At 39.1% G+C, this 24479-nt stretch overlaps 1 long non-coding RNA gene across 1 annotated transcript; it reads right to left on the bottom strand.

The window, feature by feature from the left end:
- Window positions 1-340: 340 nt before the first annotated feature.
- On the bottom strand, window positions 341-23292 carry LOC137214956 (uncharacterized). The gene is made up of 4 exons (XR_010939108.1): window positions 22588-23292; window positions 17095-17219; window positions 13819-13942; window positions 341-602 (listed from the first exon to the last, which is right to left on the bottom strand). It is a non-coding gene; the product is annotated as an uncharacterized lncRNA (long non-coding RNA).
- Between the last annotated feature and the right edge of the window lie 1187 nt (window positions 23293-24479).

Below are 24479 nucleotides of genomic sequence, written 5' to 3' on the forward strand. Positions count from 1 at the left end.
GCCGATCCTGTCACTGCAGAGTGTGTGGGTCAGGGCTGGGACAGGGTGAGGCAGGTGAGGCACTGCCTCGGGCACATTTCAGGGCACGCCCTAAAGATAAATCATATTTTAATTCAACATTTAAACAATCAAAATACAGAGGTCTATGATGAACGAAATATCAAAATTTTAAATAAAGACAGAGCCAGTGTATTCCTTTTGCCTCAGGCTGCAATATGACCGAGCAATGCATTGTTATGGATCCTGTCTTTACTTAAAATGTTGATAATTCATTCATCATGGTTTTTTTGCATTAATCTATGGTTCTTAAAAACTTGCATTAAAACATGACTTACCTTGGGCTTCCTTGGTGGCGCAGTGGTTGGGAGTCTGCCTGCCGATGCAGGGGACACGGGTTCGTGCCCCGGTCCGGGAAGATCCCACATGCCGCGGAGTGGCTGGGCCCGTGAGCCATGGCAGCTGAGCCTGCGCGTCCGGAGCCTGTGTAATCCACGAACCATGGGTTCATGGGGAAGGGCTGCTACCTGGGTGATACATTCTTGCAGACTACCTTCAGAGACTGGTTCACCATTGACAAATGTCTCTCCTCCTGCCCGTTCGTGCTGTGAAGTGACAAAAATTAAACAATTTAGTAACAAGTTTGATTCCTTTATTCAAGGGAAAATAATCCATGGACTGGGGGAGTACCGTGCCTCACAAGCAGTGGGGCACTCTTCCCAAGGGATTTTGGGCAACAGGGAGTTCTGTAGATGTTAGAAGAGGCGATGCAGAAGCAGTGCATGTTTGGCTGGTCGGGGCTTTCCTTACAAGGTGAGTGGGTCTTATTTTGTAGGGGAAGGTGAGCTGACTAGAGCTGAGTTGGAGGATTGTGGTTGGTGTATGTTTGGTTTCCTTGACAGTGAGGTGTCTTCCAGGCCACTGGGGCAGCCTCGGTACTGTGGGTCCTGGTACACGAATGACCTTTATCAGTGCCCTGACTAGGACAAGCCCATATTCACACATCACTCCAGGCAGCCAGGCTGGGGCCTCCCTGAGCACAGATGGTGGGCACAGAGCCAAGGGGCCCTGTGGTCCGAGAGGGAAGTATTTTGGGGAGGGGGTTGATTTGATTTGATGTCTATGGGAACTTTCTTTGGGTCTCTGTTCCCTGACTTCACTGCACATTTCAAAACAACATTCTTTTATGAACAAGCACCAGGACATCAAATACTTCCACACCCTATGCTAGAAGCGCTTCAGGCCACGCTGCTTTTTTTTTCTTTTAAATAGTTCCATGTAAAATCAGATGTTAACCCTCTCTGAATAAACCCAAGTGGAAAGGCTTTATCTTTAATAACACCAATGACAATCAGAACAGGTGCAAAGAATATGTGCCCCTTAACTAGAGAGCACCATGGTTCAGAAGGGAAAACACTAAGTCGTTACACATGTAACAAACAATTTTTACTTACTGATGGTGAGAAAAATGAACAACAAAGCTTCAGGGAAAGTACAGCGGGAAATATATGAGCAGGAAGCATGATTTATGTCTTTGAGTGGGGCCCATTTCTTTTATAGATGTATTTTGTTTTGCATCTTGGTCAACACCAGCTCCGCCCTGCTTTTTAATTATTAAAGCTTGCGTTGGGTGCCATCACATATTGCAGCTTTTTGAAACCTCTTCAGTCAGCAAACCAAGAAATAGACAGAATTCCAGGATTTGTGACTAGAGGGATGTGTACCTATTCTCAGAGTCCTGCAATTACAGAACGCTGGAGCCAGACGGGATCTTGGAGGTTACAACCCCCATCTTGGTTGCCCTATACCAGGGCTCCCCAACCCGTGGGCCGTGGCCCGGTACTGGTCCTCGGCCTGTTAGGAACCGGGCTGAACAGCAGGAGGTGAGCGGCGAGTGAGCAAAGCTTCATCTGCCGCTCCCCATTGCTCGCGTTACCGCCTGAACTATTCCCCACCCCCACCCCCGTCCCCCCGTCCGTGGAAAAATTGTCTTCCGCAAAACTGGTCCCTGGTGCCAGAAAGGTTGGGGACCGCTTCCCTACACCAACTCCATTTACTGTAAGGAAAATGAGACTGAGGGGAAGGGGTCCCGGCAGGATCTCACAGTTGACTGGTGGTGGAAATGAATTATTGTCTAAGAGATGATTTGTGGGAAGACTCAAGACCTAGTCTATGCTATCTCTGTGTTTTCATGACTGCTAGGCCTGGAAAAACAGAAAATGAAGCAAACTGTACAGTTCGTTAAAGTTTCTGCCACATGCTGTAGACTAAAGCAAGTTATATGACCACACTCAACTACAATAAGTGGAATTGGCAATTCTACCATATGCCTAAAGGAGGAAAATCAGGAATATTTGGTGAAGAGCACCAACGATTATGTAATATTTCATTACCTCCATGATGGTGATGGTCAGTCAGAAGTCTTTTACATTATTAATGGCAAGTTTAATGGCTACTTTCTATTCAGTATTGCTTCCCTCCGGCCTGAAGAACTTCCTTTTGCAGTGCAGGTCTGCTGGTGGCAAATTCTCTTACCTTTTATTTATAGAAAATATTTTCACTTTGCCTTATTCTTGAAGGATATTTGTTGATGTAGAATTATGAGTTGGCATTTTTTTCTCTCAGCATTTTAAAGATGTGATTTCCCTGTTTTCTGGCCTCCATTTTTTTCTAATGATAAGCCAGAGATCATTTGTAGCATTCTTCCCCTACATGTAATATGTCATTTATCTTTGGCCGCTCAAGGTTCTCTCTGTAGTTTTAGCTTTCAGCAGATTGACTATGATAATGATAGGTGTGGTTTACCTTTATATATCCTGGTTTGGTTTCTTCAAATATTTTTTCCATTTCATCTCTCCTCTATTTTTAGGATTCCAATTACATGTATACTAGATTTTTTTATCATATTTTTCCACAGATCACTGAGGCTTTGTTCACTTTTGAAAATTTTTTCACTGTGCTCCATAGAGTAGTGTCTACTGATACATTTTTAATCTCACTAACTCTCTTTTGTTATCTACAATCAGCTGTCCATTTTTAATTTTGGATTTTAATTCTTGGTTCTAGAATTTCCACTTTGTTCTTTTTAATTGTTTCTATTTCTCTGCCTAGATTTCCTATTTGTTCCTTTGTTACACAAGCACACTTTTCTTTACATTACTGAGCATAGTTATAATAGCTGCTTTAAATCCCTGTCTGAGAATCCCAACTTCTGGGTCATTTTAGGGTTAGTGTCTCCAGTTGTTTACCTTCTCTCTTGAGTATGGATCACATTTTCCTATGTCTTTGTAGGTCTGGTAATTTTGGATAATATCCTGAATATTATGAATGATATGTTGTAAAGACTGAATTCATCATATTCCTCTGAAGATTCTTGATTTCTTTTTTGTTTGTGTGTCTACTTAATGAGCAGTTTATTTGGGTGAATTCAAAATCCAAATTGTACGTCTTCTGTGGTGGACAGCAACTGAAATCTCAGTTTGGTTCTTTTATCCTTAGTTGGACTGCTTGAAATCTGCCCCATGCGCGTGTAGGTCAGAGGCAGCCAGAGATCTGAGCAGAGTTTATACACTAAATTTAGGGCTCCCCCTCCGTGGATCTCTTCTTTTCATGATGTTCCCCCAGCTTCCCGCTTTCTAACTGCTGTGGTCACCCTAAACTCCTCTGATTATTCATGCCTCTGAGACTAAGCGTTTGAGGTTTAGCCAGATGCATGGTAGCTGACTAAGGTCTGCCCTCAGGCAAAGAGCTCTGTGTGTGTGTGAGAGAGAGAGACAGAGAGACAGAGTGAGACAGAGAGCGAGACAGAGAAGAGAGAGAGAGATTTCTCTAGTTTTTTACCTGCTTTGGGACTTTCTCCGGCGCATTCATATATTTGGTTTTTTTAATATATTTATCCAGAGGTCAGTTTAGTTGTTATTCTGCCATTACCACAGTGTAATCCTCTTTTTACTTTTTAAGAATATAAAATCTGATAAACATTCACAGTTCTTTTTCCTTCCATTTCATAAAGACTTTCTCTGTGTGTCTTGTGTTCTAGCTGTGTCCCTTCAGAATATCCATACTGAATCATTCGATTCTTCCCTTACTGGGGAGGAATGTGTGCTTGAGAACCTCTCTGTGTAAATCACAAGGGATCTTCTGTCAGCTCTGAGTCTCTCCTCTGCGGAGGACAGGGTGCTGCCAGGTTTGCTAGCTGATGTCTCTGGTCCTGCAACATCTTTCCTCTTATTTATCCACTACAAGTTACTGCCTGACTTCCAAAGTTTCTCTAGATTAATTGGGTCCAGTGTGACAATGGCCCTGAAACCTTACCAGCTTCTGACTGTGGAAATAAAAAATGGAAAATAAAAATAAAAGAATCACACTTTCAAGGTGCAGGTGATTTTAGAACCATTTAGTCAAATATGCTCATATTCAGGTGGAGGTGAAATGTCCAGGAAGTTGGCCTCATTATGGACATGTGGTCAGTTAGGAGCAGAAGTGGTGAACCTCGTTCAGTGGACTCAGCTGTCTCTGTTTTCATACAGATTGAAGCTATACTTTTCTACTGTCACCCAAGACTCTTATATGAAAGAGCTTCTTAATAACTAAACAGCTCCAGGGCTTCAAAGAAGCAGAATGTGAGGAAAAAATGGTAGGCTGTACCGTAGTTTTAAAAATAGACTTTATTTTTTAGAGCAGTTTTGGGTTCATAGCAAAATTGAGTGCTAAGTACAGAGAGTACAAAATTGTCTTCCCCCATTCCCCCTGCACATGCACAGTCTCCCCTGCCATCAACATTTAGCCCCTGAGTGGTACATTTATTACGTTCGGTGAACTTACATTGACACATCATTAAGTCCATAGTTTACATTAGGGTTCACTCTTGGTGTTGTACATTCTATGGATTTGGACAAATGTATAATGACATGTGTCCACAATTATAGTATCATACAGAGTAGTTTCACTGCCCTTAAAATCCTCTGTGCTCCACCTATTCATCCCTCCTTCCCCCGCTAACTCCTGGCAGCTACAGATCTTTTCTCTGTCTCCATAGTTTTGCCTTTTATAGGATACCATATAGTTGGAATCGAACAGTATGTAGCCTTTTCAGATGGGCTTCTTTCACTTAGTAATATGCATTTAAGTTTTCTTTGTGTCTTTTCAAGGCTTTCATGGTTCATTTCTTTTTAGTACCGAATAACTTTCCATTGTCTGAATGTACCACAGTTTATTTATCCATTCATCCATTGAGGACATCCTGGTTGTTCCAAGTTTTGGCATTTATGAATAAAGCTCCTATAAACATCCGTATATGGGTTTTTGTGTGGACATATGTTTTCAACTCACTTGGGTAAATATCAAGGAGCTTGATTGCTGGGTTGTACAGTAAGAATACGTTTAGCTTTGTAAGAAACTGCCACACTGTCTTGCAAACATTCCACCAGCAAATGCTTGAGAGTTGTTGTGTCACATTCTTGTCAGCATTAGGTGCTGTCAGTTTTCCAGATTTTGGCCATTCTAGCAAGTGTATAGTGGTAACTTGCTGTTATTTTAATTTGTTGTTTTATAGTAACATATGATGTAGAGCATCTTTTTATATGCTTACCACCTATCTGTCTATCTTCTTCGGTGAGGTGTCTGTTCAGATCTCTGGCCCATTTTTAAATTGGGTGGTTTATTTCCTTATTGTTGAGTTTGAAGAGTTCTTTATATATTTTGGATAACAGTCCTTTATCAGATATCTCTTTTGCAAATATTTTCTCCCAGTCTGTGGTTTATCTTTTCATTCTCTTGACAGTGTCTTTCTCAGAGCAGAAGTTTTAAATTTTAATGAAATCCAGCTTATCAGTTATTTCTTTCATGGATCATGCCTTTGATGCTGTGTCACTGGTTTTAGTAACAAAAACAATGACAATAATAAGACTAACCCAAAGTGGGATGTCAACTGCCATAAAAGCAATCATTTTATATCAGCTAGAGCTCCATGGTAATGTTTTACTTGGCATTTGAGAATCCTTCCATGCAAATCATTCCCATGGACATGTAATATGAAAACATATATATTTACGATGACTTTGTAAATACTGAAGCTATTTCAAGTGAGATGTCTGCAGTAGAAATAGATTAGGCTGCATACGTGAGTCCTGACTTGGGATTAGCAGGCAGAAACCACTCTTTGAGCTGCCGTCCCTGACATTTTGCTTGAACTGAAAGCCAGGTAGTTAGCAACACAGGTGTTTTTCCATTCCCTTGGAAACTAGTAATAGTGTTCTATAGAATGATGCCCTCCTTCACTGTTCCCAGCAGCAGAAACCACAGCTGCTAATGACTATACTCTGCAGACATGTTAATCGTGAGGATGTGTACTAGGAGTGGCTATGCCATGGCAAGAAATGACGGTGATAGTGACAAGACAGTCACATGCCAAGGAGTTGGCCTCCGGTGAAACACATGTCAAGGAGAACTTTGGGAAGAGAGGTTGGCATTCCTGATCCAAGAGGTACCACAGCCGGGGTGTTTATCAGCCAGTGAGCTCAGATGGATCAGTTAAGTGAAGAAGAACTCCAAGGAAATGGGGGACTTCTTAAAGGTGACATCAGGAACCTCCACAGCAGCACCTTCACAGTATTCTCCTGGTCAAAGTAGTCACGGGCACAGCCCAGATACAAGGGGGAGGAAAAATAGATCCTATCTTTATGGGGGGAGTTTGTGGCTCTCATTAATCCACCACATTTAGTAATTTCTTTTTTTTTTTTCTGCCTATTAAGAAGAGCCCAAAATAATGGCACACTTGTGGCTTCAGAGGGACTCTTACTGTGTTGGGTGAAATGGTTCCCCTCTCAGGAAACAGGACCTCACAGAACCTAAGACTGCGGACATGGGAAGTACATATTCTGCAATCGGGTTATGGGGAGTGGTGGTGAAGGGGACACTCCTGCTTCTACCTTTTGGTTTCTGGAGTCATATATTTTAGCCATTGGGGACAGAGGGCCACGCTAGCTAGAGATTCAGTACATAATTTGTATCCCGGAGGACAGTACCTCAACTTGCTCAGTTGTCTCTAAGAAGGAACTTCAGCTGGGCCTGCAATAGGGCATTCCTTCGTTCTCGGAGGGTGGCTGCCTCTGGGCACTGCAATATTTGGTAGAAGCAGTCACCCCTCCTCTTCTGTGAAAGGAATCCCTTGAGCGGAGGCAATGCGATGTGGGATCTCATCTGGTAAATCAGACATTCTGTTTTTCTTTTTTTAATTGGAGTGTAATTGCTTTACAATGTTGTGTTAGTTTCCGCTGTACAATGAAGTGAATCAGCTATATGCGTACATAGATACCCTCCCTCTTGGACCTCCCTCAACGCCCCACCTCCACCCCCATCCCACCCATCTAGGTCATCACAGAATACTGAGCTGAGCTTCCTGTGCTATACAGCAGGTTCCCATTAGTTATCTTGGTAAATCAGAAATTCTGTTATCCCTCCAATGGTGGTACTGGTGGAGGCATTGTGGACAGGGAAGACAAACACATATCCAGAGGAGATAGCAATTCAAGGAAGAACAAATTTCTGCCCCCTCCAAAGTGGAAAAAGTCCACCATAAGCAAGCTGCTATCAGTGGCTGGCTGGTCTCTTTGAGAGATGGTACCATATAGAGGGCTCAGTGTTAGTCTGTGCTACCGGCAGCCTGAGCAGTTGCCAGGACCAGCTGTGGTGAAGGGAGGCCATCATCTGAGCCCACACACATCCATCCCTGTCCTTTGGGGCATCCTTAAGTGAGGCTTGGTGTGGCAGCAATCCATTTTGAGCTCACATCAACAAACTGGGCCTACTGATCCATAAATCAAACTCAAGATTTTTTTCTCCCTGATATCTGGTAGTAGCAAAGGGCCTTCCTGACCCATGACACCATAGGTGTGAGTCAAGGACATGGCATTGGTGTAACCCAGTCAGGTGGCATGGGAGTTTGGGCCATTTGTTTGTAGATCTTATGAGCACTCTCTGGATTGCCTGATCCCAAAGGTATCATCATTTCAATCATGCAGTGGATTGCTGTAGCATGTGTACAGGCTAAGTAAACTCCTACAGGTGTTCACAGCTTTAGAGAAGTCGCAGAGCACACAGCAAAGAACACAGTATACACCTCAGGCAAAATGCTGTTACAGTGGAGTGAGTTGAAGCTGTCACAGAACTGGCCACCAAAGCCACAGCTGGAATCTGAGATGTGGCAGCACGGATGTGAGATGGGGCCCCAGAGGCATCCAGTATCTTTGCACCCCATCTACTTTGGTTCTGATTTAGATTCTCTGCCCCTGACTCTATCAATTTTTGGTCAGATGGGGAAAGCAGAGCAAGAGATCTCGGAGAATCTCTAGCCATTGAAAAACTACATGACACCCATCATACATTCCCTTCTGTTAAAACACTTCATGTCAAGTTTTACTTTGTTGTTCCCAACCTGTGAAGCTTTTATTTCTATATGAATGCCCGATTTTATCCCCTTTTGTATTCCTGTAGAATGATTTTGGAGCTCCAAAGTATACTCTTTTGCAGTTCCTACTGATTTTTCTTTGAATCGAGAAATCTGTTCCATTCACTGTAGATCACTATACTTATCAATATAAAACCCAAAGACATTCAGTTGGTTCCTGACATCAGTCTCCAAGTCTCCAATTCCTCATTCTTAAGAAACTGATAACTCTAAACCAATGTTACCAAGAGGTAAGTTATACATCCTCCTTTAGTGTTTCTCACGTTGGCCTTGTTCTACTCAATGTATGCTAGAATGTGTCCTGGTTTCTGGGTTTAGTTTCTGATTCCTAGTTGCGGTTTTAACTAACGCATCACTCTTATACTCCCACCCACCCGCCTGCCCTTGTCTTCTCCCTCCACCCTTCCAAATCATTGTTAGCACTCTGACGTGCATCCTTCCATACGTTTGTCCCTTCTCCTACAATCTTGTATTTATGTACACATAGTGTCAGACAATGTTCCCATTCTTCTTTGCTAGTAGAATCCTGATTCTATTTGTGATACAAGGTGCTTAGTCTGGCAATGGGTCATGATTGGCCCAACGCAATCATGATAATCCTTTCCTCATATTTCCTGGCTTACCTTGGAGCTAGAGGTAGCCATGTGACCCAGTTTTGGCCAATGAAATGTTAGTGGAAGTTAGGTGGGTTTTGCTGACTCATTTGCCCTTTTGCCCTTCTCCCTGTGTAGAATGCGCATATGATGCCTGTAGGTGCTATTGGCATCTTGTGGCCTTGCAGTGATACGTCAACATATTAAAGATGGTGGAGTAGGCATATAGAAAGGATCTGGGTCTTTCAAGACCATACTAAGCTACCAAGCCAATGCTAGAAGCTGTCTACATCTAGACTACCAATCATGGAAGAAAAATAAAACACTATTTGTTTAAACCACTCTTAGTCTAGTTTATTGTTTTCTTGTACGCAAAAGCATTTATGACTGATACAAGTTGCATATGGGTGAACACACAAATTTTTTGCTCTTCAATTTATAAAAGTATGATCATATTATATATATTTCTCTTACTTTATGGTATCTTGCTTTAGATCCTTCATAATACATAATATAAATAAATAAATATATAAATAAATTCTTTGAGAATTCCCTGGCAGTCCAGTGGTTAGGAATCCTCACTTCTACTGCAGGTATGGGTTCGATTCCTGGTTGGGAAACTAAGATCCCACATGCCATGCAGCATGGCCAATAAACAAACAAACACACCTAGTGGTGGTCCAGTGGCTAAGATTCCACGCTCCCAATGCAGGGAGCCTGGGTTTGATACCTGGTCAGGGAACTAGATCCCACATGCATGCTGCAACTAAAGAATCTGTATGCCACAACTAAAAAGATTGCACACGCAGAAACTAATGATCCCGCATGCCCAATGAATATCCCGCATGCTGCAACTAAGACCTGGCACAGCATAAATAAATAAATAAATATTTTAAAATAAACAATACATAATAGAAATCTCTCTAAGTCAATGGGTATAGCTCTAATTTATTATTTAATAACATTTAATTAATTATTTTAGATAGATAATATTAGCACATGGTTCAAAAATCCAAAATGTATAAATGGAAAATGGTGTAGCCACTTTGGAAAACTGGTAGTTCCTCAAAAAGTTAAACATAGTTACCATACAATCTAGAAATTCCACAACTAGGTATATACCCAAGAGTAATGAAAACATACCTCCACGGAAATACTTGTACACAAATGTTCATAGCAGCATTATTCATAATTGCCCAGAAGTGGGAAAAAAACCAAAATATCTATCAACTGATGAGTGAATAAACAAAGTGTACTATAGTCATACAATGGAATATTATTTAGCAATAAAAATGAATGAAATACTAATGCATGCTACAATGTGAACGAACCTTGAAAATGTTATTTAATGAAAGAAGCCAGTCACAAAACCACATATTATGATTCCATTTATGTGAAATATATAGAATACGCAAATCCACAGAGACAGAAAGTAGATTAGTGGTTACCTGGGGCTGAGGGTAGGGAAGCTGGGAATGGAGAATGATTGCTATGTATTGGGTTGGCCAAAAAGTGCCTTCAGTTTTTAAAAATAAAAGACACATCTTTCATTTTCACCAAGAACTTTATTGAACAACGTATTCACCCTTTTATTCTACTACCTTCTGCCATTTTTCAGGCAACTTCATAATTCCATCTTCCCAAAATTTTTTATCTTGTTGAGCAAAGAACTGTTCCAGATGCCTTTTACAGTCTTCCAGGGAATTGAAATTTTTTCCATTAAGAGAATTTTGTAAAGACCGAAGTAAATGGAAATCCGAAGGTACAATGTCTGGTGAATATGGTGGATGAATCAGAACTTGCCAACCAAGCTGTAACAGTTTTTGCCTGGCCATCAAAGAAACATGCGGTCTTGCGTTATCCTGATGGAAGATTATGCATTTTCTGTTGACTAATTCTGGATGCTTTTCGTGGAGTGCTGCTTTCAGATGGTCTAATTGGCAGCAGTTCTTGTTGGAATTAATTGTGTGGTTTTCCGGAAGGAGCTCATAATAGAGGACTCCCGTCCAATCCCACCATATACACAACACCACCTTCTTTGGATGAAGACTGCCCTTTGGTGTGGTTGGTGATGGTTCATTTCTCTCGCCCCACGATCTCTTCTGTTCCACATTGTTGTACGGTATCCACCTTTCATCGCCCGTCACAGTTTGTTTTAAAAATGGAACGTTTTCATTACATTTAAGTAGAGAATCACATGCAGAAATACGGTTAAGAAGGGTTTTTCTTTGCTTAACTTACGTTGAACCCAAACATCAAAGCGATTCACGTAACCAAGCTGGTGCAAATGATTTTCAATGCCTCATTTGGATATTTTGAGTATGTCAGCTATCTCCCGCGTGGTATAAAGCTGACCATTCTCAATTAATGTCTCAGTTTGATTGCTATCAACTTCAACTTGTCTACCCAACCAAGGAGCATCGTCCAGCGAGAAATCTCCAGCACGAAACTTCACAAACCACTTTTGACAAGTTCGATCAGTCACAGCACCTTCTCCATACACTGCACAAATCTTTGTTTTGCGTTTTGGTTGTGTTTTTACCTTTCTTGAAATAATAAAGCATAATATGCCGAAAATTGTTGCTTTTTTTCCTTCCATCTTCAATATTAAAATGGCTACACAAAAATTCACCAATTTTGATGTCTTTTTTAAAATGCATGCTGATATGTCAGCTGTCACATACAATCTAACAAAATTGTTTCAATGAAGTTAAAGACAACTATGTGCTACCAGAGCCATCTTACAGAAAAAATCGAAAAAACCTTTTGGCCAAGCCAATATATGTGTTTTCTTTTTGGAGTGCTGAAAATGTTCTAAAATTTGATTTTGGTGATCATTGCAGAACTCTGGAATATGTTAAAAATCACTTAGGGGGCTTCCCTGGTGGCGCAGTGGTTGAGAGTCCGCCTGCTGATGCAGGGGACGCGAGTTCGTGTCCCGGTAAGGGAAGATCCCACATGCCGCGGAGCGGCTGGGCCCGTGAGCCATGGCCTCTGAGCCTGCGAGTCCTGAGCCTGTGCTCCGCAACGGGAGAAGCCACAACAGTGAGAGGCCCGCGTATCGCAAAAAAAAAAAAAAAAAAAAAGTCACTGAGGGACTTCCCTGGTGGTCCAGTGGTTAAGAATCCGCCTTCCAAGGCAGGGGACATGGGTTCAATCCCTGGTGGGGGAACTAAGATCCCATATGCCGCGGGGCTACTGAGCCCGCGCGCCTCAACTAGAGAGCCCGCGTGTCGCAAACTATGGAGCCCACGCACTCTGGAGCCCATGAGCCACAACTAGAGAGAAGCCCGCGTGCCGCAACGGAGAGCCTGCATGCTGCAATGAAGATCCCGTGCCGCAACCAAGACTCGACGTAGCCAAAAAAAAAAAAAATAAAAATAAAAATCACTTAACTGTATACTTTAAATGGATGAACTTTATGGTATGTGAAATATATCTCAATATAGCTGTAAGTAATACACAAATGGAAGCAAAGTAAAAAGTAAGGTTTTTTCCTACCTCTTCCCCTAGCTGCCAATTCCGTTTCCCAGAAGCTACCACTTATCAACTTCTTATAGTTCAAAAGATATTTTATTTATATTCAAGCACATTTACATATGTGTTTGTTTGTTTGTTTGTTTGTTTTTGTTTTGCGGTACGCGGGCCTCTCACTGCTGTGGCCTCTCCCGTTGCGGAGCACAGGCTCCGGACGCGCAGGCCCAGCGGCCACGGCTCACCGGCCCAGCCGCTCCGCGGCACGCGGGATCCTCCCGGACTGGGGCACGAACCCGTGTTCCCTGCATCGGCAGGCCGACTCCCAACCACTGCGCCACCAGGGAAGCCCTACATATGTGTTTTTTTTAACATCTTTATTGGAGTATAATTGCTTTACAATGGTGTGTTAGTTTCTGCTTTATAACAAAGTGAATCAGTTATACATATACATATGTCCCCATATCTCTTCCCTCTTGCATCTCCCTCCCTCCCACTCTCCCTATCCCACCCCTCTAGGTGGTCACAAAGCACCTAGCTGATCTCCCTTTGCTATGTGGCTGCTTCCCACTAGCTATCTATTTTTACATTTGGTAGTGTATATGTGTATATGTCCATGCCACTCTCTCACTTTGTCCCAGCTTACCCTTCCCCGTCCCCGTCCCCTCAAGTCCATTCTCTGGTAGGTCTGCGTCTTTATTCCCATCTTGCCCCTAGGTTCTTCATGACTTATTCCCATCTTGCCCCTAGTTTCTTCATGACCAATTTTTTTTTTTTACATTCCATATATATGTGTTAGCATACGCTATTTGTTTTTCTCTTTCTGACTTACTTCACTCTGTATGGCAGACTCTAGGTCCATCCACCTCACTACAAATAACTCCATTTCATTTCTTTTTATGGCTAAGTAATATTCCATTGTATACATGTGCCACATCTTCTTTATCCATGCAGTCACTATGGAGAACAGTATGGAGATTCCTTAAAAAACTAAAAATAGAACTACCATATGACCCAGCAATCCCACTACTGGGCATATACCCTGAGAAAACCATAATTCAAAAAGAGTCATGTACCAAAATGTTCATTACAGCTCTATTTACAATAGCCAGGACATGGAAGCAACGTATATGTTTTTACGTAATTTATTGCATAAACTGTTCTTTACCTTATGTTTTCACTTAAAAATGTATTTGGAACACATAGACACAGAGAGGAGAATGCCCTGTTAAGACAGGAGCAGACTGGAGTGATGGGTCTACAAGCCAAGGAATGCCAAGGACTTACCAGTAACCACCGGAAGCTAGGAGACAGGCATGGAACAGATTCTTCCCTGAAGTCTTCATGGGGACTATGGCCCTGCCAACACCTTGGTTTCAGACTTCTAGCCTCTAGAACTCTAAGTAAGTTTCTGTTGTTTTAAGCCAAAAATCAAACAAAAATATATCTTAGAGAGCATTCCATATAAGTCATCTTTTAAATAGTGGCATGATATTCAGTTTCATGACCATAAGATCCATAATTTATTGGATGAATTCCCAATTGGATATTTAGGGCATTTCCAATTTTTCCTTTTTAAACAAATAATGAAATAAAAATGTTGTCCAAGATTATTTCTTACATTTGCAAGTACATCTCTGGGATAATGTCTTCAAAGTGAAATTACTGGATTAAAAGACATGTATGTTAAATTTTGATAGAATTGCCAAACTGATCACCACAGCGTTTGTGGGAAATTACCCTCCTGCTAGTAATACGTGAATGTGCCTGTTCCCTATAGCCCTGCTAGCACTATAAAATTTTTGATCTTGTCAATCTGGTAGTTGAAAAATTATATCTCATTGTGGTTTTTATTTGCATTTTTTAATTATGAGCATGTTGAGTATCTTTTCCATGTTTAATACCATCATCAATATAATTACATTCAACAATGTTATATTCACTTCATTAAGTCAGTTGAAGTTTCTTTTGTGTAAATTATTCATAACATTTTTACCCATTTTTCTACACATTGTTGTTCTTTTTCTTACTGTTTTTAGGAGCTCTTTATATATTAAGAAAATTAGCTATTTGCTCCATTTTTAGCAAATATTTTTCGAAGTTTTTCATTTGTTTTTGATTTTATGATTTTTTTTCTTTGGCTATGAAGAAAATTTTATTTTTCTGTAGCAAAGTTATTATTATTTCATTTCATACCTCCTGGATTTTGTGTCCTACTTATAGAGGCTATCCCCACTGGAGATTGCAAAAATAATTATTTATTTACTTCTAGTTCATATATGGTTTCATTTTTTCATGTATATATTTGTAGAATCTATTATGCTTTAACGTATGAGTAGGGATCCAATCATTTCTTTTTACTAGATGCCCTTTCATTGCTTCCAACATCATTACTGAATAGCCTACTTCTCTCCATTAATTTAATAAGCCACCTTTGCTGTGCCAACTTCTTGTATGTATTTGGGTCTGTTTCTAGACATTCTGAGCCACACTGCATTTCTGGAATAAACACCTCTTGATCATGGTGTATTTTATATATAGTTAAATGTGGTGGTCAATTCTATTTGGTAACATTTTACTTGGGATTTTTGCTTCAATATTCATGTGGGATTACTTTCTAGTTTTCTTTTGAGTATGTGTGTGCAGTGTTTATTGGGTTTGCAAAACAGTGATATATTCACTTCTTTAAAAGATTATGGAAATTTTCTTTCTTTTTACATCTCTAAAACAGTTTGAATAGCATTAAAATTATCTAGTCTTTGAAGGCCTATGAGAATTCATCTGTAAAACCTTCTGGGTCTAGTGCTTTTTTGGATTAACTCTTTAATAACTGTATTTCTTCCATGGAAATTGATCTTTTAAGCTTTCTATCTCTACTAGGGTTAATTTTGTTAAGCTGTATTTTCTAGAAAATCATCCACTTCATCTAGGTTTTCAAATGTATATGCATAGAATTGTGCAACTTAGATTCCTGACATTTTATCAATAGAATAGCCACTGATTCAGTAGTTAATCTCCAGTTGTCATGTTTTAATCTGTACTTGTGCTTTCTCTCTTTTATAATAATTAGATCTGTTTTGTTGATTTTTTTTCAAAGAAAGATCTTTTTATTTATTTCTACTATTTGGTTTTAAACTCAAGTATTTCTGCTTTTATCCTTGCTGTTTCCTTCTCTCTACTTTCTAGATTTCCTTTTTGTTCCTTTTCTAATTTTTGAGATAGATATTTAATTCATTTATTGTTACACTTTCACTTTGATTCTTATAAATATTTAATCTATTTTAAATAGATTAAATTTTAAAGAGAATTGCATTCTCTTTTTACCTTTGTTTTAATTGTATCTCAAAGACTGACATATAGTGTTTTTAGAATCATTATTTTTAAGAGAAATTGTTCAGTTTCCATTTATATTTCCCTTTTGACTAAAGAATTTTTTTGATAATTTAAAATTTTCCAGATGGAGAAGACCTCGTGCCTTTTGATTTTATTGATTTTCAGTCTAATTGCATTGTGATAACATAATGTTGTTAGTTTGCATTATTTTTATTTGAAAGAACTTACTGATGTTTTCTTGGTGACCTCACATGTCAATTTTCATGAATGTTTCTTGTGTATTTGAAAAGAAGAAATATTCTCTTTAATAAGGGTGAAGAGTTCAATATATGTTTATAAGATCTACCTTGGAATTATGTTGTTTAGATTTTCTATATATTTATTTATTTAGCCTATTTGCTTTGTCTTGAACTAAGAATGGATCTTACAAGTCTCTTCTAAATGTATTTCCATATGTTTCTCTTCTGTATTCTGTATGAAGGCTGCTGCTATGTTCTTTGATACATAGTTATGAGTAACTTTTATATCTTCACTGTGAATTATGGCCTTTAGTTATATAAAGTGTCCTTCTTTGTCTCATTAAGCCCTATTCCCTCCATGAATTTCATATTGTCAAGATAACAAGTTCACAATCTCTGATTTCTTTATGTGCATTTGCCTGGTTATAATTTTACCTACCCTTTTAATTTTATTACACTTTGTTTTAGGAGTGTCTCTTACAGTATAGAGTTGAATTTCGCCTTGAAGGACAATCTGAAAATCTTTTCTCGTAAGTTAGTTAAGACCATTTACATTTATTGTTACAACTTAAATACTTGATCTTATCTCTGTCCTATTGTTTTAATGCTGTGTTTACTATGTGTTTTTCATTCTCTGGGTTTTGTTTTGTTTTTTAGTTTTAAAAAAATGTTGGTGATTAGAATGATTTGTGGTTCTTGTTTTAGTATCTTTCCACTAATATCTTTACATAATGCCCACGTTTTCTTTATTTAGGCTTCAACTATCTGATATGTCTGCTTTAAGTGATATCTTTGACTCTCACCTATAATCTATGTGAAACCAAAACGAATTATTCTACTTTCCCATTTCTTTTTCCCTTTTCCCCTCTTAAAAAAAAGGTGTTATATCTACTTTGCCAGAACATATAATTATTTGCTACATACTATTCTTCCATCTTGTCCCCACCTTTCATTGGTCTAAGATCTATAGTTAAATACAGTCAGTGCTTACCACCAGTCTTTTAAACAGTTTCCTCATTCATCTCTTTGTTGGACAAAAGTGGTCTTCCAGTAGATTCCTCAGGAAGGACTCATTAGTACAATACTCCCTGAATTCTTGTCTAAAATTGTTTTTTTCTATAAACAAGCACATGAAAAGATGTACAACATCATTAGTCACTAGGGAACTACAAATCAAAACCATAATGAGGTACCACCTCACACCTGACAAGAATGACTATTAAGAATTTAATATTTTAAATCTTTGCAAGTGTTGCAAGGATGTGGAGAAACTGGAATGCTTGAATGTTGCTAGTGGGAATGTAGGATGGTGCAGTTGTTATGAAAAGCAGTTGGTCAGTTCCTCAAGAAATTAAGTAGAATTGTCACATGACCCAGCAATTGCACTTCTAGATTTGTACCCCAAAGAGTTGACAGCAGGTACTCAAACAAATGTTTGTACCAAAATGTTCATAGGAGCAATGTTCACTTAGCCAAAAGGTAGAAACAACCCAAATGTCCATCAATGGATAAATGGACAAACAAATAGTGGTTATTAACACAATGGAATATTATTCAGCCTCGAAAAAGGAATGAAGTACTGATACATGTTACAATGTGGATGAACCTCAACAACACTATGCTAAGTGAAAGAAGCCAGACACAAAAGGTCACATATTGTATGATTCCATTTCCATGAAATACCCAGAATAGGTAAATCCATAGAAACAGAAAGCAGATGAAGGACTGCCAAGGGCTGGGGAGAGGGTAATAGGGTGTAAATGCTTAACGTATGCAGGGTTTGTATATTGATGGAAGCGTTTTGAAACTCTATAGAGGTGGTGGTTGCACAACACTGTGAATGTGTTAAATGCCACTGAATTGTTCACTTTAAAATAGATAATTTTATGTTATGTGAATTTCACCATAATAAAAATTGGTTTTCTATAGCCTTGATATTTGAAGGATAGCAGAGTTGGACTAAAAAAATCCTTGGTTCACACTTCATTTGAGTTATTTGATGAGTATTTCACTACTCTTGCTTTTGTGATTTGCTCTTGCAAAATCTAATGCCAACCAGATTTTGTTTTCTTTATAAGTCACTTTTTTTTTGCCTGGAGGACCAGAGGATATTCTTTCTTTAACTTTAAAGCCTCCTTGTTTTGTTAGGATATGTTTCAGAGTTGACTGTTTTGAAACAATTTTCACACATGGTGGACCCTTTCAGTACGTAGATTCAGGTCTTCTTTTATTTCAGGAAAGCTTACTTATGTTTGCCTGTCTATATTGTAGCGATCATTTTCTCACTGATTCTACCTATTTCTTTAATTTCATTTTCTTGGCTCCTTTCATTTCTATCCACTGTCATCCTTAGTCTATTTTCAGTCATATTTATTTTCTCTTAGGTACATTATAATTTAGTCATTTCAAGGTTAATTTTTTTTCTTCAATTTCTTTCCTAACATCAGTTCCCATTTTATAAGTTCCAGTTTGTCTAGTTTATTTTTATATTCCCGATCTGTTTTTTTTCCTATCTGCAACTGCTTTTTGAATTATATTTAATTCATGTTGGAATACTGTATTACATTTTCTTTTGCATCAGGCCTGGTTTTCTTTATTTCTTCTGGAGTTTTGCATCTACTGAAACATTTTTCTTAAACTTAAAAAAATTGAAATATAACATAAATTCAGAAAGTAAATATCAATAGCTGATCACCATGCTTCACTTTTTTCCCCACCATCTTAATCCACCATCACTAAGAATCTATCACATGCTAGGGTTTATCACAACACAACTTACCATAAATCATGTCATCCTTTTTGCCATTTGATTAGCGAGTGACCCAGTTTCAGAGTCCCATCATGATGTTCCACTTTCTAGGGCCATTTCTGGTATCTACCCTTAGCCTGGGTTCCCCCAAAGCAGGGTCTGAAACAGGGGCTTGCATGCAGGTACTTTATTTGGGAAATGATCCCAGTGAGAGGAGAGAGGGTCTGGGAGGAGTAAAATAGAAGGAAAAGCCAATGCGAAGTTGTATTATCAGGTTGTTCACTTCTATGAGTGATGGGGCTTATTCTTGCTGGAACCCTATAGAATGCACCTCAGGGTTTTCCATCAGAAGGATGAAAAGGGGGAGTATTGGCTCCTGACTGGCTCCTGACTGCTACTGGCCAACAGTTCCCCTGGGGAGTTAACTTCCTTGGTTGTGAATAAAAGATGGGGAAGGAGAACATGAAGTACGGCCCAAGAAATATTTCATACTATTTTCTAATGGCTTCCACTCTTTCAGTTAAGAAGTCACCTTTAGTCTTAGTGTTGTCTTTTGTCTCTGACTTTTAAGATTTTGTCTTTGGTTTTCAACAGTTTTTCTATGATGTGCTTCAAGTAACTTTGTTTATCCAGCTTGAGTATACAGGATTAATTCATTCTTGTAACTGTGTAGTCTGGAAAATTCTTAGCTATTATTTGTTGGAATATTGATTCTAATTCTCTTTTTCCTCTATGGGACTTCAATTATGTGTACAGGCCTACTTAGTTTTTTTTACTGTGCTTTGCAGATTTTTTTTTTTTTTTTTTTAAATTGAAGGTTTGTGGCAACCCTATATTGAGCAAGTCTACTGGTGCCATTTTCCCAACAACATCTTCTCATTTCATGTCTGTGTCACATTTTGGTAATTTTCATATTTCAAGCTTTTTCATTATTATTATATTTGTTACGATGATCTCTAATCTGTGATCTTTGATGTTACTATTGCAAAAAGATTATGGCTCACCGAAAGCTCAAATGATAGTCAACATTTTTTAGTAATAAGGTCTTTTTAAAAAGGTATGTACATGTTTTTATTTTTTAGACATAATGCTATTGCACACTAAATAGACTACAGTATACCGTAAACATAACTTTTATATGCACTGGGGAATCAAAAAATTTGTGACTCACTTTATTGTGATATTCACTTTATTGTGGTGGTCTGGAATCAAACTTGCAAGTATCTCCAAGGTATGCCTGTATAACTTTCCACACAATCCCAAGTCTATGAACTGCCCCCTCTTTTTTTCTTCAGTATTTTCCATTTTTCTTCCCATGCATCCAAATTGATATTTTCTTGATTTTTTTTTTTTTTAGAGTTTCCTCTCTTCAATCGTGTCTGATTTGCTGTTGGATACTGACCTAATGAATTCTTAGTTCATAGATGAAGTTCCTGGATGATGATTCCATTATCTGAATTACTTATGGGTGTTTCACTTGTCTGCTTAGTCTTAGTCTTCGGTCATGTGGTCTTGTCTCCTTACGTGCCTAGTTAATTTTATAAATGTATCAAGCACTATACATAAAAAACGTAGAAATAATTTGAGCCTGGGGGATTTACTGGGGCTCCTAGTCCTCAGTGGACCCTAAATTGCAACTTTTATTCTTCAAAGCCCTGAGAGTCTGTTGGAAGCTCTATTCAGCTTCTTAGCCTCTTACCCATGCTTTTAGATTGCAGTTGCATCTAGGAGAAAATCAGCCTTCCTGACTGGCTCACCTTCCCAGATTTTGTTCCTGTAATTGTATTTATTTATTTATGTATTTATTTGGTTGCACCGGGTCTTAGTTGCGGCAGGTGGGCTCCTTAGCTGTGGCATGTGAACTCTTAGTTGTGGCATGCATGTGGGATCTAGTTCTCGGACCAGGGATTTAACCGGGGCCCTTGGCATGGGCAGCGCAGAGTCTTATCCACTGTGCTACCAGGGAAGTCCCCTTGTTCCTGTAATTTCTTACAGCCTAAGTAAAATGAGCTTTCCAAGTTGTTCTTAACAAGAAGGGTGATCCAAACTATCAAATTTACAATTACTGGCGTACAGCTCCATCCTGCTGAAAAGTTTTCTCATTTTTGTTCTCTTATGGAATATGGATGCAGGATTCTATTTTTAATTAAAAGTTGTTTTGGATTTTCCTGGACCAGCCAGGGCAGATAATCATATGGGTGGGGGAGGGGTTTGGGTGGCTTATAAGATTTCTTAGCTCAAGACTGTCCTCTTCTGTTGTTACAGTGAAGTGCAGTTTTTAAAATAAATGACCTTCTATTAATATTGACACCATTTAATGATACTATCTTCTTTCCCTGGGGCCCACAGTTTCAGCTGGTTCCTTCTTTATTTTACTACTATGCCTCCAAGGGAGACTTCCCCCTTCCAAAGTGCCTCCTTCTCTTCCAGAAGAGGTGTCTTTCCAAGACTGCTACCTCTGGTCCTCTGCATTTCCAAGCCCCTTCCATTCACTTCCCCAGTAGCCAGTACTCTGATCCACCAGGCCACAGACCCATCCTCAGCATTTCCTCACTCAGGGTGGACCGTCTCCTGGGAGAAACTTAGGTGATATATTACCTGTGTTCTGCCACCACTAAAATCTTGTCACAGGCTCCTCTCTTATGCTTAACCCTTGCCTTTCTCGCCCTCTGGCATGGGCTTCTGAGCTGATGTTTAATTATGTTCCCCACTTACACATAAAGTGAAGTTTGTAGGATTTTCTGTCTTCTGGTTATGATGTAAGAGTGGGTTATCCCTTGTCCTATTAGAACCCCAAACAACGATAACTCATTTTTTTTTCTTTTTGCGGTACGCGGGCCTCTCACTGTTGTGGACTCTCCCGTTGCAGAGCACAGGATCTGGACGCGCAGGCTCAGCGGCCATGGCTCACGAGCCCAGCCGCTCTGCGGCATGTGGGATCTTCCCGGACCGGGGCACGAACTCGTGTCCCCTGCATCGGCAGGCGGACTCTCAACCACTGAGCCACCAGGGAAGCCCGATAACACATATTTTTAACATTTAGATAAAATTATTTTTTAGCTAGCCTTTTACTACTGATTTCTAATTTCACTGCATTTTGCTCAGAGAAACAAATTATAAGGTTTTGATTCTTTGCAAATTGAGACTTCCTTTGTGGCTGCGTACACGGTTAATTTTTCTTTGAATGTCCTGCATGCGTTCTATATCCATTTGAATTTAGTGATCATACGAAGCAAATCTTCTAGACTTTTTCTTATCTTTTGATCTCTCACTCTCTGAGAATTATCTTAAAAAACATGTAGTCACTATAGTTCTGTCAGTTGTTGCTTCATGAATTTTGAGGCAATACTGTGAGATACATTTACTCAAGTTCACTACATCTTTGACCACTTGCTCCCTTTACGAGTATAAAATCTTTCTTTGTCCCTTGTTTTCCACCTTGGATTCGATTTTGTCGGATATTAAAACTGTCACCCTACCTTAATGTTTACATATTTAATACATCTATGTCTTGTTTTATAGCTTGTCTTCCCTCTCTTGGTTAGAAAAGTCTCCCCAACCTCTAGGTTGTATTGTAGTCTCTTAAGTCTTCTTCCAAAATTTCTCTTATTTTCCCTATTGTTAATGAGGCCGTGTAAACTGCGACAAAACACATTTACAGAAAATACAGCTTGATTTTAAAGTGATACATTTCCTTAAAATTTCTTAAAAACCGCTTATGCTTCAGCTCCTTACCAGTGATCGCTGAGAGCTTTCTGAGTTTCAGCCTCTGTTACTTCACTGTAAAAAGGTACAAAAGAAGCAAAGACACAAAAATTAGTTTGCTGTTTGTTTCCTTAGTGTCATGATGGCTGACTAAGAGTGCCCCTGTCATGTTAAATTAAGAGAAGTCTTAACACAAAGGAACATTTTGGGAAGGTCATAGATGACCTTCCAAATTTGGGAAATTGTCATAGATGCTGGTATCTAAAGAAGTGGTTATAGCACCAAGAAAAGAAGGAAAAAATGTGCTTTACTAATAACTAAAAATGAGTAGGGGGATAGACAGGTGGGAGGAGATGTTGCAGCTGAATATAGGTGTGAAGAGAATAGATGACAGAAATATAAAGATCAAGATGTACATTTGATTTAAAAAGAAAACTGATGATGTTCAATGAACAGAGAGGTGATGCTGTTACGGGGCTGAGAAAGGTGAATCTCAATAAAGAGTGAGAGAGGGCAAAAAGCAGAGGAAAAGTCCAAAGGTATCTACCATTGAAAAGAGGTCATGTTCTAAGTCTGAGGGACCCAGATTTTACTTCAGAAAAACTGAAGGAGAAACAAGGTTTAAACATATTAGTCAATGGTATATGGAAAACGAAAGGGCAAGAACAAAAGGTGTAATGGCATCAGGAACACGGGCCCAATTTCCCAGCAGGTCAGACTGTAAGGTGCGGTCCACTGGTGGTACTTTATTTTGAAATGGAAGTGAAGATTCTATCTTGCAAGATAAAAGAGATTAGGATGAGGAGATGTTTTCTAATTCTGTATTTTCGGTTTTTAAAACACTTGTTTCCATAGCTTTGATACTTCTTAGCTTTCTGGTTGACCGGCAGGTTGTTTTTGTTCTGAACAAAGGGGATATAAAGCTGCATTTGCTCCCATTCATGGATCTAATTAGGCATGTTGCCCAAACTATAATAAATCATGGATTTAGTTTTTCTTTGTTAAGGTAGTCAGAGGCCTTCAGGCATGAGTGACTTATTAAAATGTACTCTCATAGTTGGGGATGAATGATCACCCTGGTATTGTCAATCACTCAATAATTTTATATCCCCAAAGCTCTCCCTTGGTTGTTTTGTACTACCCCAAAAATGACATTTTATTCTCGTATTTGTTCACAGACGTGATTCACATTTTGCTATCTAGAGCATAAGGAAATCATTCTAAATTCAGCAATAGTGCCAGTTTGACTAAAAAAAAGTTATTTTCCATATCCACCGGAATGTTAATCGGATTCTTGTTAGAACATGTGTAAGAAGTGGTTTTCATTGTCACAGCTCTTGATGTCAGATTACTAAAACAACTTATGTTTTGTTGTGGGAGCATGGGTGCACGCAGAACCTCCCCAATCACATGAACGCTCTCAGCCCACACTTCATAATACACAGAAATTATTTGTGTTTTGTGGTAACGACTGAATGGCAGGAACAGCAGAATTTCAACGTGGCTGTTCTTTATTTGATTAAATATATTCTCTATTTATTCTTAAAAAAACTAATTTAAGTTAAACGGCAATAAACCATGATAATTTAGAAAACATGTTGAAACTGAGAGTGAAGAGAAATGTTCTCTACGTAAACCACACTGTAAACCATAAAACTTATTTTTGTCAACTGCTTCTCATGACAGTGGCTAGGAATTTGACATTTCTACTACAGTAGGCAAAAAAACATGTAAAATACACTCTCCCACATACCACATCACATCTCTATTTATATTTCCAAACTAAAAGCATTTCAGCCCCCAAAAGTGCTGAGTGTACTGTGTACGTTTACACCAAGAGCTGTAAGTTCATACAAGCCTTACCTTAAGCTGGTGTATTTGTCTGGCCAGGCCCCCTGCCCAGCGCCAAGCCATACTTAATG

The sequence above is a fragment of the Pseudorca crassidens genome, chromosome 20, assembly GCF_039906515.1.
Source record: "Pseudorca crassidens isolate mPseCra1 chromosome 20, mPseCra1.hap1, whole genome shotgun sequence".
Taxonomy (NCBI): Eukaryota; Metazoa; Chordata; class Mammalia; order Artiodactyla; family Delphinidae; genus Pseudorca; species Pseudorca crassidens.